Genomic DNA, 8,851 nt, shown 5'->3' with positions numbered 1-8,851 from the left:
TATTTCCTTGAACATACAAAATTCATTCTGAGAACTGATTGTAATGCACTGCAATTTGTCTTGAACTACCCAAAGCAACTTGGTAGGATAGGGAGATGGGTTCTAAGGTTATCTGCCTTTCAGTTTACTACAGAGCATGTGAAAGGCGTTGACAATAAGGTCGCCGATTGCTTAAGCCGTATGTTTGAAGACTCTCCTCCCGAAGTAATAGAGCAGAATTTATGTAGTATAAATTTAGTAGATTTCCCACTCAGTTTCACTGATATTTCAACCTATCAGAAGCAGGACAAATTTGTGAAGGAGATAATGAAATCAGCGAGTGCTGGTAATGATATTTTTCCGTATCAAATAGAAAAGGGAATTCTAGTATGCAATGTTCGAAATTCAACTGAACCAAAATTAGTACTTCTTCAAGTTCTAAAACCTATGGTTTGCAAGTATTACCACGAATCTTTGTTTGGCGCTCATCTAGGATATACAAAAAACTTTGAATAAAATAAAACAGATTTTCACTTGGAAAGGAATATCTAAAGATGTAGGAGCATTTATTAAGATCTGTAAAATATGTGTGTTATCTAAACCAGCACAGAAGGCTAATTATGGCTATATGGCTTCCAGTGTTGCTTCTTACCCCATGGAGAAATTATTTATAGATTTTGTAGGAAAACTCTCAAGATCTTCTAAAGGTAATTGCATGATTTTTAGCTGTCTCGACGCTTTTAGTAAGTATTGCTGGCTGATTGCAGTCAGAGAAGCCAATGCTAATACCGTTTTCAATGAACTACAAAGGATTTTCACTAATTTCGTTGTACCTAAAATAATAGTATCAGACAATGGACCACAATTCAAATCTAATATATTCAATAAGTTCTGTTTTCAAAGAGGCATTTTACATGTCACGTGTACTCCATACCACCCTCAATCCAACGCTGTTGAATGAGTACATAGGAATTTGAAATCTGCACTTATTGCATTCTCTTCTCATGACCACACAAAATGGGATGTACCACTCAGTTGGTTACCTCTAGCATTTAATTGTAGCTTCCATGAAAGTAGTAAGTATACTCCTTATGAGTTGATATTCAGGCATAAACCAACTCACCCACTCACGAATATATGGGTAATAGATGAAATACTGCCCCAGAAATTCAGTGAAAATACGAGAAAATTGTGGAAACAAGCTCATGAAAACAGAGTAAAGCAAGGAAAAGGTTTGACTTACAAAGAAGTAGAATCCCTTTCAAAACTAATGATAGAGTTTTCCTAAAAGCTAATCCAATTAGTGAGCTGCTGATAAAATTTCGGCAAAGTTAGCACAAAAATGGTCTGGCCCATTCATAATAAAAGAATAGACTTCACCTGTATCTGGAAAGTTATTTTCCATGGATGGAAATGCATTCATACGTCGTGCACATATATCACAATTGAAATTAGATAAGAGCATTAATTCAGGAGACACATAAGAAAACAGGTGGACGCATCTGAATTTCGTGACTGTTGTATCATGTCTTTGAAGTTGTAATAATTGAAAGTCGACTATAAACAAGAGAGAAATTTCCTAGGTAGTAATATGAGTTCATGGCCATGATTATAGTAATAAGAATATTATGAAGATATGAGTAAAATAGGATAAATAAGTAGAATTATTATAATAATCGTAATTGGAGTATAATTTTATAATATCAAGTTTTTTATATAATCAATTAACTATATTGTTGTGAATAAGGCATAATCAGTTTATTATTGTGTACTCAAGTAGGATTATTCAGTTAGGTTGTAGTATTTTATTCACGTACTATAGTATTCATTGGCAATATAGAAATAGGTTAGTAGTGTTAATGTGTAACTAGATTAAGTATTGAATGAAAAGCTTAATATATCGATAATTCTCAGAGTAGTTCATTGTTCTAGTAAGGTTTCATGATAATTTTGTTGATAATATGATATCGTTAAATGAGTAATTTGTGTAATGTTGACTTCGAACAGCTAGCTCCATTCAGAGAGAATAGGATCCAGACAGAGTCAATCCTATTTTCTCTGACTGCATTCGACGTAAGTTACTCTCGCACACTCTCTCTCACAACCTTCATGATTTGTAGTACGGTAGTAGTAAGTGTTTGCTCGGAAAACCAGTCAACAATGCTAGATCGCACTGGGCCCGCGCTTTTCTTCGTTTCGACTGACTCTGAACGCTGTGGATTCTCCCCACACCCTTTCAATTGGCGCGCTCACCTATTCAAAATTTTGGTAGTTTTTTTCATTGGTGTCCAACTTTCCTTTAACGGGGGGAGAATCTGTACCAAAATTTTGAGTTATTAAATGGAATTCATTATATCTTAAGCTAGTAGTTTTCAGTTCCCATAAAGATAGTAAATTTATTCTTGTTCATTGGCAACTTAGCCAGCATTTCTAAAATCGTTATAATCATGACCAGCATCTATTAAAGTCCTTGATTCCCACGATCCCACTTGGAATTATCTATTCTCACGACAGATTTAGACGCCAGAAGTATGCTGAGTCAATCCCATAATTCTAAACTTGCAAAAGGGAAATAACTTTTCTCTCCTCGTTTCCTTCTTGCTTGAACGTATCACCTTCCTTATTTACTGAGGAGAAAGAGAGTGGGCGAAGAGAAATTCACAGGTGATCGGGTAAATATTTCAAAGTAATTATGGTAAAACTGATCAGTCTGGATGCCTCTGAAAACTAGGAGAGCGATCATTTTAATCCCAGCTGTCATAGTGTTAACTGTTTCTTGAAATTTTCTTTCAATTTCCAGTAATGTTTTCGTTTGGGGGTACATTCTCATTCTCTCCAGGAGAATTCAATTGATTGTCCAAGTAAATTGGACATATTATGTAATTGTAATTTAGAAGTAAAGTCCCCCTTATAGAAAACTGTAATAATGGGATAGCTTGAGATAATTGATGATTGATTCCCTCTATACTTCGAATCTTCAATACCCCTTTTGGGTGAGTATTTTTATTATTGTCATTGAATATAATTTATTATTTTTGAAGTGAAAGTGTTTGATTTATGTATGTTAATAATATTATTTCCACATAGGAAGCGGTGAATTGTATTTATTTGATGATCTACCTAGATCATCAATTGAATACAATCCTATTAGATATTGGAAATTATTATGTTTCTAATTCTGTTGTAAATTTGTCATCAAGTTTCTGTATCGGGCCGAGAATTTCCATTGTAAAAGGGCTGGCGACTTTTTCCAATCATGGATGGAATCGTACGTCATTGAACGCTGATGAGGAGAGAACAAGACTAACTCCCTTTTGGATCTGTCGCCGCGACGCCTGAACATTCCTGGAGGACGACCAATCATCTTCACCCTTCATCCATCTCCGCCAGGGACTCCGGACATCGCGATGACAACTACAAGATGAGTAGTACTTGATCTCTCCCCATCAGAATTCAATGTGTCCCTTAAATTTTGGTCTCTTAAAGACAAAGATAATCTTTAATTGAAGAAAGTATTTATTGTAAAGTGTTGTTTGAATTTGAATATTCAATATAGAGGCAATCAATCGTCAAATGATTTTTATTTCGGATTCCTCACCACTGGAATAGTACTAGAAATTCCACTAACCTCTCCACCATCGGGGTCTCACATGATTTCCAAACTCAATTATAGTTGTCTGAGAATTTAGGTTCTCAAAAGACACTATACCATTATTATCTAATCTTTCATTTGTTGCTATTGCACCCGGCGATGATAGAGCAGCTGTTCGCTCAAGACCCATAAAATTTTTTCATTTAGTGATTTTGCTTGCTTATCCAAATTAATTTATTACATAACGTCCCTGAATTTGAATTCAAAATATTTTGAGAATCAATAATGTTTTTAATACAAATTCTTCCTTTAACACATCAACATAACCTGGAAATATTCACCAAAAACACATTCAAAACTCCATAATAACTCACAGACTTTTTCTGCATACACCCCCCTAAATCTCAATCAAGACAATAACAAATCCAACAAACCCATTTCTCCCTTCTCTAACCATAATACAACATTTTCAAATCTGCTACTCGACAGTGATACCAACTTACTTTCCACTCAACAAAACATTTCGATTCTTATACAATAAATCTCTTCTAAAAATACTTCCGAGTAACAATTTTGGGCTCATACTTCATTTACAATTTTTAGGTCTCTTATTTTAATAATATTCTCTAGATATAGGTACAATTTTTCTTTCGCTATTCTTGGTTTTTGGCTTCATATGGTAACAATGTTTTAATAACAATGATAATAATATAAAATATCTGAATAAATATATATATAACATTAACTGATACAATAAATAACATAAATAGTTTTGGGAACAACTTCTTTTCACAAACATATGTTTGATAGGGCCACATACTTGATTTGGATGGCATTGGCTATCTAATTCCTAGATTCATATCTCTTATGTCACAATTTGCTATCAACTCGGTTCCAATTAACCTAACTCCTGTAATTTTCATGTTTAAAGGTAATTATCTTATTTCATTCTACATATCCTATCTTGTGGCCTATTTTAAATGATGCTTAGAGAGAAAACACATAATTAAAAATTGTTCTCTGGTTTGTTACAGGCCTCTATTGATTTGAGTGAATTAAAAATCAAATTTGGTGACAGGAGGTAAAGATTCAATACTAAATTTATTCAGGTAGGTCAGTATTTGGTTGATAATATTGTCTTTATTTGTCTTCTTATCAAATTTGCTTCAAATTCTGTAATATGACTTGTAAAGATTGTTGTAGTTTTTTGGTTTCTTCTTGTGTTTCTGCTTGTTGATATTGATGTAGGCCGTTAGGTTATCTGCTATCCATGGGTGAGGCTGTCCTATTATTGATAATTCACCTTCATGAATTTAAAGCCCCAGTATCTGGTGTATCATTTTGAACAATTCCTTGCTTATTTAATGGTAATTCCTTTTAATCTGTTCTTTTCCCATTCATCCTGTAGTCTTAATTCATCTTTCCTCTCATTTTCATTTAATATTCTCGATTTTGTTCCATTAGAAATCATTATGCTCACAACAATAAACACTTTTATGATATTACTTTTCCAATTATCAATAGTAGATTCTTTCAATAATAACAATACAATATTTTTCATCATATCCACAACACAGTCTTTTATTAATATCACAGCCATAGCAAAAATTACACAGTATATCAAAACATTTATCATCTCTTTAATAATATAACCTCTCAACACAATCAGGTACTTTCACTTTCTCATACTTGAGACAATTATAATCACTAGTGCATGTAGGCCTATCATTTATTTCTGACTTATTCCATTAATTTATCCCAATTTTCACGGTCACAACGTTGAGTAGCCTTCTTAAAACATATGTGCCGTCAATCCCCCATCCTCCATCCTGGTGTCAGTCGTCCGGTGTCCTCCTCAGGTGCTTGAACCGTGCATGTGGACTGTATTGGCGCACACAGTTCCTCCTTCGTCGCTTCCGTCTCCAGGCCTTGTGATGCTGGTTCCTTTGGTCCTTCCTGGTGCCATCCTCTCGGTCCTCCATCTTGGGGTCCTTGGTCTGCCTCAGTGGGGTCCATTGATGCGCGGGTGTTTTAAGTGCATGGTGGGCAGCGGTTTTTGTTGGTGGGTTATCTTGTATTGGTTTCTGTTCTTCTAATAATATTTCTGTTAAATCGTTCACAAAGGTGGTATATGAGGCTGAGGTATCTTTATTTTCTTTATCTATTTTTTCTGAGCTTATGTGGGTTGTATTGGGGGTATCATATAGCCATAATTGTTTAGATGTAGTCTTCTCTGTGTTTGGTGGTGGGTTATCTTGTGTTGGTTTCTGTTCTGTTTGTTGGTTAAATCCTATTGCATGTTCTACGGTATAATCTATACTTATTTGTTGTGGAGGCGGTTTATAGTTTCTGTTGTAATTATTATGAGTATATCCAGTATTAGTGTTCAAACGGCCATGGCCATCATAATAATTCTCTCAGTCTGCCTGTTGTGAATAATGGTTTGTTGGACAATTCTGAAAAATTTCCATTATTCCTGTTATTACTCTGATGCTGGTCATTGCGACGCTCAAAACAAGGTGTCATTCAGGAATGATGATATGGTAATGATTCATAAACTTGCCTGGCATATTGATTAGTATCTGAATTATGTTGATTTTGTGTATATGACTGATCTGACCGGGTGGTTTGATATTGCCATCACAGATTGTATACCATGTAAATGATTTTATCAGATGTTTGCAACCAGTTATTGGCTGTGTAGCCAATGCTGTTCTGACTCGTAAGGGTAGTTTTTTCAAGATTATGTTGGCTAAAGCAGGATCATTGAGTGGTTCATCCAACTGAGCATTTTTCAATTTAAGTGTAGTAACAAAATTGATATATGTGTCGTCTGTCCTAGTATTAAATTCACAAGATATGATATTGGCTAGTGTATCCATTTGTCTATTCTTACTCCAATATTGTTCCAGGAAAGCAGTGATGAACTCGTCCAATGACAAAAATTTGTAATGACGGGTCTGGAAAAACATCAGAGGTTCACTGCTCAACAAACTGGTTAATCGGAGTCGCCACATATTCCAAGAGGTGGGTGTTAGGGATTGTACCAATTTTATTCAATCTATAAATTGTTTGGGTTGAAGATAGCGGTCTGTATTATCAAAACAGCCTAATCCATTGAAACCGTGCAATAAATCAAACATTGCTATGGGGATGCTCTACATTCTCATGTGGAAATTGATGTACTTGACTCTCGAGTTGTACTAACTTCTCTTGGGCCTGTTTCCAATGACCAGTAGCTTCCGTTTCATTATCTACTACTTTGACATTTAATTTAGATAAAAATAATTGCTGTTCTCCAATGGCTGTCTCCAATGAATTAAGTTGTACTTTGTTTTGATTGATGTCAGTATTTAGATGAGTTATTTGTGTGAATTTACTATTCTGTCATTGATTTATAGAAATAAGTTGACTATTGTTCCTATTTACTGTCGAGGCCATGTCCCGTGTTTCAATTACCACTTGCTCTTGAATTTCTTTTTGACAATCAGCTTTAATGCTTGTTGCTATTTCCTGAAACTGTGTGGTGTTTTGTACTGTTAAATTATCTATTCTTTCATTCAATTCACAAGTAACGGTATCTATTCTTTCTGCTATGCCTGTTGTAATTTTCTCCTGATTTTCAGTTTTCAAATCTATCATTACCTTTAATTCTTCCCTATAACTTTCTGACTTGCTGTCAATAGCGTCCAACTCACATTCTACCGCTTGTATGACCCCTTTCATATCCCTACCCATCCTTATGGACATATCCCCCAATGACTCCTGCACTTCCTTCATTTCCGCCTTTATATCCTTCTCTACTCTGGCCATTGTATTTCCTAAGCTGTTGGAAAATGACTTGAGCATTCCCTCTAATATAATCCACCTTCTTGATTCTTAAGAGATTTCTAATGATCTATCACTGTTCCCAGGATTCATGACGGTGACTAGAGATATCTGGGCAATGGGCTCCATCATGCCCCCCTCAGTTCGACTACCGCTACTACTGCCATCAGCAGTGTGTCTGCTACCTCACTTTGTGCGGATGAAGAGAGACTCATTTTAAAAGGATAATGTGTCAAAAATTTTAAAAAATTGAAAGTTTGGCTAACAAGGCCTTTAGTGTGAACCACAAGATGGAACTTACAGACATGAAATGTTCAAAAAGTTTTCCTATCATGGATATCACAAGCCAGGTATTCATTGATTTGAAATTTATTTATTGCTCATTTATTGTAGCCTATAACATTCTCAAACTGGCTTATATTAAAAATATTAGTGACTAGACAAAATTCAGCAGTTTAGGCCCATGAAAAACTTCAAAATACAATTTCCAATAATAATAAAATTTTATAAAATAATTTCCTTTTTGCTTAAAGCTGTTGATTCTCAAAAAATAGTTTTTCGACTTGCTTGTGGTTCCAATTAAATTCTTACTGCCTATTATCCATTCACAACAAATCTCAATCTGTATTGACTTGTCTATAATTATCAGCGATATACAGTCTTCATTTATTCTCAATAATGATTTTATGATCACTGTTCTCAATGCGACATTGTGTCATCACCAGTCTCACATTCGGGTGCCATTGTGTCACGTTGTTTTCTTCAATAATGGGTTGCCCCGCTTGGCTGCAGTCGATAGAGCATGAGTAATAAATTATATAACCCTTGTTGTGGTTCTTAGAATATATATTATACCAAATTCTTACTGGCTCGCCCAGGAGCACATCCGCAAGTATAGATGCGAGAATTTGCACTGCTACAACTCAATACTATAAATTTGAGACTCTTCTGGTTGTGTTTAGTGATATAGGATAATTTATATAAATCTCTGAAACGTATTATTTCGAAAGATTTGACTATCAATGCTGTATATTGCTGTCTTAACCAACTTATTTGGTGAAGAATTAAGTTGGATGGTAATCCTATTAATATTTCAATACTGATAATTAGATAGATTGAAATGAGATTGGTCATGCATGGAGGTAGGGGAACAAATAAAGGATACACCATAAAAATTTATATAGAGGCTATATATTACACAAAAATCAATCAATAAATGAATACAAATATGTATAGAGCAACAAGTAAAAACAGTAAAAATAAGAACAAAAATATATCTCAAAAAGAAAGTATCACAGATTTGCTGGAAATTAACTTTTAGTTTTTTAGCACGAAGCATTACTATGTGCTTCTTGAATCATCGATCATATGTATTTAGATTATGCAGCTCAGTTATCAACTTGCTGCTGCTTGCGATTAGAAACTCATATGTATCTTCTTCCAAATCGATAA

At 34.6% G+C, this 8,851-nt stretch overlaps 1 long non-coding RNA gene across 1 annotated transcript; it reads left to right on the top strand.

The window, feature by feature from the left end:
* The first annotated feature begins 2,665 nt into the window (after positions 1–2,665).
* Positions 2,666–8,706, top strand: LOC120351679. Its single transcript, XR_005571466.1, has 3 exons — positions 2,666–4,680; positions 6,484–6,598; positions 7,486–8,706. It is a non-coding gene; the product is annotated as an uncharacterized LOC120351679 (long non-coding RNA).
* The last annotated feature ends 145 nt before the right edge of the window (positions 8,707–8,851 follow it).

The sequence above is a fragment of the Nilaparvata lugens genome, chromosome 5 (assembly GCF_014356525.2).
Source record: "Nilaparvata lugens isolate BPH chromosome 5, ASM1435652v1, whole genome shotgun sequence".
Taxonomy (NCBI): Eukaryota; Metazoa; Arthropoda; class Insecta; order Hemiptera; family Delphacidae; genus Nilaparvata; species Nilaparvata lugens.
The sequence above is the reverse complement of the archived record's forward strand: the minus strand, read 5'-3'. Positions and strand labels throughout refer to the sequence as shown.